Genomic DNA, 5,822 nt, shown 5'->3' on the forward strand with positions numbered 1-5,822 from the left:
TTAATTTTGAGACTTTAGTCTTTGCAACTTCAGGGATCTTATCTATGCACAATCAGCTTGTAACACTCCAAAGAGAAAGGAAAACTTGAAATCGCATCATATGACCCCTTTAACAGTAATCCATTTACAGAAACTGCATATTAGTAAGCGCTCAAACGCATTCACATTATTAATATACCCCAACCTTTTAGCAGTCCTGATTGAAGCGTTGCTTCCTAATGAATGATGCAATGAAACTTGAGACACCAGCTCGACCGGAGAAGTGAGTTTAGACTCAACCTGCACGTGTTGAAACAGAAACTCTGTGACTTCCTGATCACAGTTTTCAAGCATCTGCATTGCCACCTCATTTGCATCTTTTGCAATGACGGCCGGAAGTAGCTCAGTGTGCACGGAAAAACTTGCTCTCACAGCACAAGGATAAGAATAAATTCCACCGATCATGCACAAAACGTCATCACACCCACACAGTACATTCCCTGGTGTTAATTTAATACCAGTATGTGGCCACATCTACACAAAGCAAGAGATTTCCCTATCTGAACTTTTTTTTTCCTTGTACTAAAAAATATTCAGTAAACACGGTGTCGTCTCAAGAAATATCTGCGTACACACGAATCGACTGAAATCGACTCAAAACTATGTAATATACATACCAGTCCAGTATGTGGCATTGCAATTCTGCCACAGAGATACACTAAAAACGAAGAAGAAGACTTGGAGCATGCACACAAACCTGGGCTGTATCCGAAATCGCCCCCTATACCCTTAAATAGGGCACTATTTGAGGGGACAGCCATTTTTAGTCGTGTCTGAATCCTTAGTGGACATTATCGAGTTGTAAGGATCCACCCACCGCCCCAAAAAGAGTCCAGCGGCCTGGTTGAAGGTTTAATGCATATTTGGTCTTTTACTTGCACTTCTGAATTTATCAGGATTTAGTTTAAAATTTAGTCTAGCTCCGTGTTCAATCTGACTCCAATTTTAAATGATCATTAAATTTAGGGAATGTTTCTAATTAAAAACTGTTCACAAATGTCGATTATGTATTAATTTAGATATTTGATTATTCCGGACTCACTATACTTTCAATTATCCGTTCACTGGGGACCTAATGTCTCTTTTAAGTCTCATGTTGGCTATAGGTGGACCTTACGATCACAAACTCGCCAGTCTGATGCTAGTCAGAGGGTGTAGGTAGACTTATACCTGTTTTGCCTGCCGCCTACTGCTTGCTTATGACAAAAAGTCTTGTTTACTTCGTCTTTTCCCGTACAACCTGCTAGCACCAGTGATAGACAGAAATCTCTCCGATGATGTGCCCACTGCTCCTATCATATCATTCATTGACCTATCCTGGCCGTAGATTTGCGGTAACAAAAGCCTCCTCACAGTCTACTAGTCATAATGATTTCAGCAGAGATCAGAATAAATCAAATATAACATTTTATTATTAGTCAGGTAAAATTGTATCATGTCAATTACACAAAGTAACAATTAGAAGCCAATTTAGAAAAGATAATGCAATTGTGAATCAGATTGTAGCTGCGTGGCAACCCTGCTCCTGTACATAGACACTGTAGCTATATGGGAAACAGTCAAGTGTTCCACGCAGGAGACAAACAAATTTAACATAGTCACACATGTAGCAGTTATCCTAATTTAACATAAGACACATGTTCTAAAAGTCATAGCAAAGCACTCAGGTGTTTTAGAGAATAAACGTAACTAGCCTATGCGCACATGTAGTAGAACAAACAACTATACAGTGTGCTCTATGGGCACAATGTGTTTAACACAATTACATTTTTTAATAAAAATGAAATGCATACCCGACTTCAGGAAGATGCATAGTATGGAGCATATGAAATACAGAATAGCCAAGTAGTGTTTTGTCACTTCCCTTATATACTCAGACCAGATAACAAAGAAATCTTCAAATCAGTTGTAAAAACATAAAATAAGGTTGTTAGGTTCAGTGATCAAGGGTCACACCTGGCTGGAGATAGATAAACATTCCCACAGACCCCTAAAGAGGGACCCCCCCTCAGCAGAACACAATTCTATAATTATAATACAAGTGACTACTGTGAAATTGAGACCATTATACCAATCGCACAAAGACCTTTAAAATTAAAAGTTTACGATCATGAACTCTGAAGATATAGTAAATGTTTTATGTGAGCATAGCAGCTTGAGTTCTTGGCATTTCTCTGTCAACTTTTAGTGACCTGGACCATGTACCCAGGTGAAGGGGCCGACGAGCAAATGGTCTTTCTTCCAGGTCTTCCTATCTGATATGGAGATCAAAGCCCATTGTTTTGTGGCATGGCCTTTGCATTGTGAGAGTTTCTGAGTTTTGGCTTCATGAGGAGTTAATTTCATATGGAAATAATTTCACTCCTTGCAAAAGGTTGAGGAAAAGGAGGAGCTAAAAACTACTCTCATGCAATTTTGATACTCAGAAATAGATTTACATGAATGTCTTTATGTGGAATATGTGAAGCTGCTCAGACGTTATTCTGGACACATCAGCTCTGAGAGCTTCAAGCTCCACAGAACTTCTACAGATTCTTTCTGTCATTGTGAAGAAACATCTTGAAGAATGAGAAGCCTGATGTGTGTGCTGTTCCTGGTGATCTTCTGCTCTAAGCGGTGCACTTCATATGGTGAGGGCTTTCATTTCGAATCCAGACAAAATATATTCTTTTCAGACAATTTATGGCACGTTAATTTCATTTGTTGCATTTGCACAGGTTTGGCTAATGTTGGTTTTATACCCATTCTCTCCTAAAACTATTTTTTTTAATTTCACCAACAGCTGCTCCTGCAGCTCCTGTGTGGTGTTGCTTTGATTTTATTGACTTTCAAATTCCATCCAAAAGAATTGTCGGTGCTGTGGATACAGATTCACATTGCCCTAACGCTGCCATTGTGTAAGTATTTAAACTCTGAAATATAGAAATGTGCTCCTTTATAGATTAATCAGAAACATCTTGAAGAATGAGAAGCCTGATGTGTGTGCTGTTCCTGGTGATCTTCTGCTCTAAGCGGTGCACTTCATATGGTGAGGGCTTTCATTTCGAATCCAGACAAAATATATTCTTTTCAGACAATTTATGGCACGTTAATTTCATTTGTTGCATTTGCACAGGTTTGGCTAATGTTGGTTTTATACCCATTCTCTCCTAAAACTATTTTTTTTAATTTCACCAACAGCTGCTCCTGCAGCTCCTGTGTGGTGTTGCTTTGATTTTATTGACTTTCAAATTCCATCCAAAAGAATTGTCGGTGCTGTGGATACAGATTCACATTGCCCTAACGCTGCCATTGTGTAAGTATTTAAACTCTGAAATATAGAAATGTGCTCCTTTATAGATTAATCATAATCAGATCAGTTTTGAATAATAATCGTAACATTTTTGCCAACATGATCCTCATAATAAAGGCATTTTCTTTATCTATACTTTTTTGCACTCAGCTGTTTTTTATCTTTGTTTTTCAACCATGGGAGCATATTCCAAGGTTATTTTGTGGCATGATTCACTACAGTGGTAGTGCTTTTTTTTGTTTTTTTTCTTGGCAATGCTGTTACTAGTGATGAGTTGTATGGATAAATTATTGTTTTAATATGACTGACAATATTATTTTAAAGTTAAAGTAAACTCCCAGGTAAAACTGCCTTTAACAGAAAGAAAAGCTGCACTTTTCCTATCTTTAGATTTGCATATTTTAGTTGTGTGAAGCAGTTTAACTGGTGGTCAGAGAGCTCTCGGATTTCATCAGAAATATCTTAATTTGTGTTCTGAAGATGAACGAAGGTCTTACGGGTTTGAAACGACACAAGGGTGAGTAATTAATGACATAATTAGTATCCTTACTGTATAGTTGTCAAAGTGGCTAAAACACATGAAATTGAATTCTGAACTGTTTTGATCAAACACAACTTTGTTTTATAGAACTGAATGTGAAACACGTGGTATATGAGGAACAAGACCACAATCATGTAAGCCTACCATTTCTTATGGAGTCATCTGAAGTGACACAGTGAACTCTGCTGTGTCACCAGTGTTGGGCAAGTTACTTCCAAAATGTAATACATTATATATTACTAGTTACTGTCTTTTGAAAGTAATTAGTTACATTACAATATTACTGTCTCTGAATTGTAATGCGTTACACTACTTTTGAGTTACTTTCACCAAAATATCCACAGACTTATGACTAGGCATTCTAAAATGCTAAAATGTAGTTTATTGCTGCTCATTAAACATCCAGTAGTTCATAATGTGCTAGGTATATATGCCTTTTTCAGTGTTGGGCAAGTTACTTCCAAAATGTAATACATTATATATTACTAGTTACTGTCTTTTGAAAGTAATTAGTTACATTACAATATTACTGTCTCTGAATTGTAATGCATTACACTACTTTTGAGTTGCTTTCATCCAAAATATCCACATAAGTATTGTAAAATGCCAAAATGTAGTTTATTGCTGTTCATACTACATTCAGTGGAGTGTAATGTGGTAGGTCTATATAGCATAAAATTATAAAATCATATTTAGGTGCCGGTATGTAGGTCTACATTAATGTTACGTTGTAGTTCAGGTTAAACACAGATAAGCAGAAACCGCATTATTACATTCATAACACCGGTAAATAAAGAGAAATGTTATAATGTACAAACGATAAACACAATACCTAGCCTATAGGCAATTTTGAACGGTTTCAGAAGAAAACAAGAATGAAAAATATAAGTTGCTAAACAAGCCAAAAATAGGCTAATTCAATGCGAAACTGAAAGCAAATGGCGTTTTCGCACAGCCTACCTCTCTCATTCGGCATTAATCCAATTAAATGTGTCCATATTTGCGATGTATTTGAATGCTAAACTATTATTTATTATGTAAACCAAGCTTACTTAACGCACTTAAAAAACATCCTCGTCACATGAGCAAATGTGTGTTTGGCCCAAGCTCAGGCTGAACGGCACGGATTGTACTACGCAGTAGGCTACGCACTATTTAAATTAACCAGTGCATCTATGTTTGGTTGACTGTATTTTATTCTGATAATGAACAGGCTGCAACGTTTGCAATGCTGTATGTGTGTGCGTGAGGCGCCGGCGCGATCGAACAGCGAAAACAAACAACAAAAAAATACTCTGTTATTTTTGGTCATACAGATCATTTGAAACTGCAATGTGTCTACTTTATTTCTGTCCTCTCGGTTTCCTTTCCCTTAGGGCGGGGCTTGACGGGGCCCATCAGAAACTTGCTCAGCCCCGGCACAGCCCCCCCAAGGATTTAGTAATTATGTTCCCTTATTTTTGGTGTCACTTTCATTAACATTAAAAAAATAAACATTAAAAAAACTTGCCTAATATGTGGCCTATAAACAATTGATATTATGGGGGAGGGGTCAAGCAACACAAGCAAGCAACACGCAAACTGTGCGCAAGAGTTATGCCGGTGAAAGGTACTGAGATACCTAGTCTGTCCAATACTTAGTCTGTCTAAAAATGTGAGTGTTGTAAGGAGCTAAGTTGGCATGCCAGTGGAGGACCCCATTCTGTGTGATTGCAGCATATATTGTGATGTTACCACCACGCTGACCCGGGACATTCAAAATAGCTCTGTGGCCAACCATGTTTCTCCCTCTCCCTCTTACAGCAACACTGCCTTTCATTTTTGTTGAAGACAAAAATTCACCTGTTGCCTTTTTATAGTGCTCACACCTGATTGTTGAGTTTACGGTTAAGCACCTAAGTGTCTGCACACCTGACGGCTGTGTTTGATCAATTGGTTCATATGTGTGGT

At 37.7% G+C, this 5,822-nt stretch overlaps 2 long non-coding RNA genes across 2 annotated transcripts; both read left to right on the forward strand.

Annotated features, from left to right (window-relative positions):
* The first annotated feature begins 2,474 nt into the window (after positions 1 to 2,474).
* Positions 2,475 to 2,884, forward strand: LOC107729788 (uncharacterized). The gene is made up of 2 exons (XR_001638619.1): positions 2,475 to 2,669; positions 2,822 to 2,884. It is a non-coding gene; the product is annotated as an uncharacterized LOC107729788 (long non-coding RNA).
* Positions 2,885 to 3,030: 146 nt separating this feature from the next.
* On the forward strand, positions 3,031 to 3,282 carry LOC107729789 (uncharacterized). Its single transcript, XR_001638620.1, has 2 exons — positions 3,031 to 3,067; positions 3,220 to 3,282. It is a non-coding gene; the product is annotated as an uncharacterized LOC107729789 (long non-coding RNA).
* The last annotated feature ends 2,540 nt before the right edge of the window (positions 3,283 to 5,822 follow it).

The sequence above is a fragment of the Sinocyclocheilus rhinocerous genome, unplaced genomic scaffold (assembly GCF_001515625.1).
Source record: "Sinocyclocheilus rhinocerous isolate Xijiao unplaced genomic scaffold, SAMN03320098_v1.1 scaffold4384, whole genome shotgun sequence".
Lineage (NCBI taxonomy): Eukaryota > Metazoa > Chordata > Actinopteri > Cypriniformes > Cyprinidae > Sinocyclocheilus > Sinocyclocheilus rhinocerous.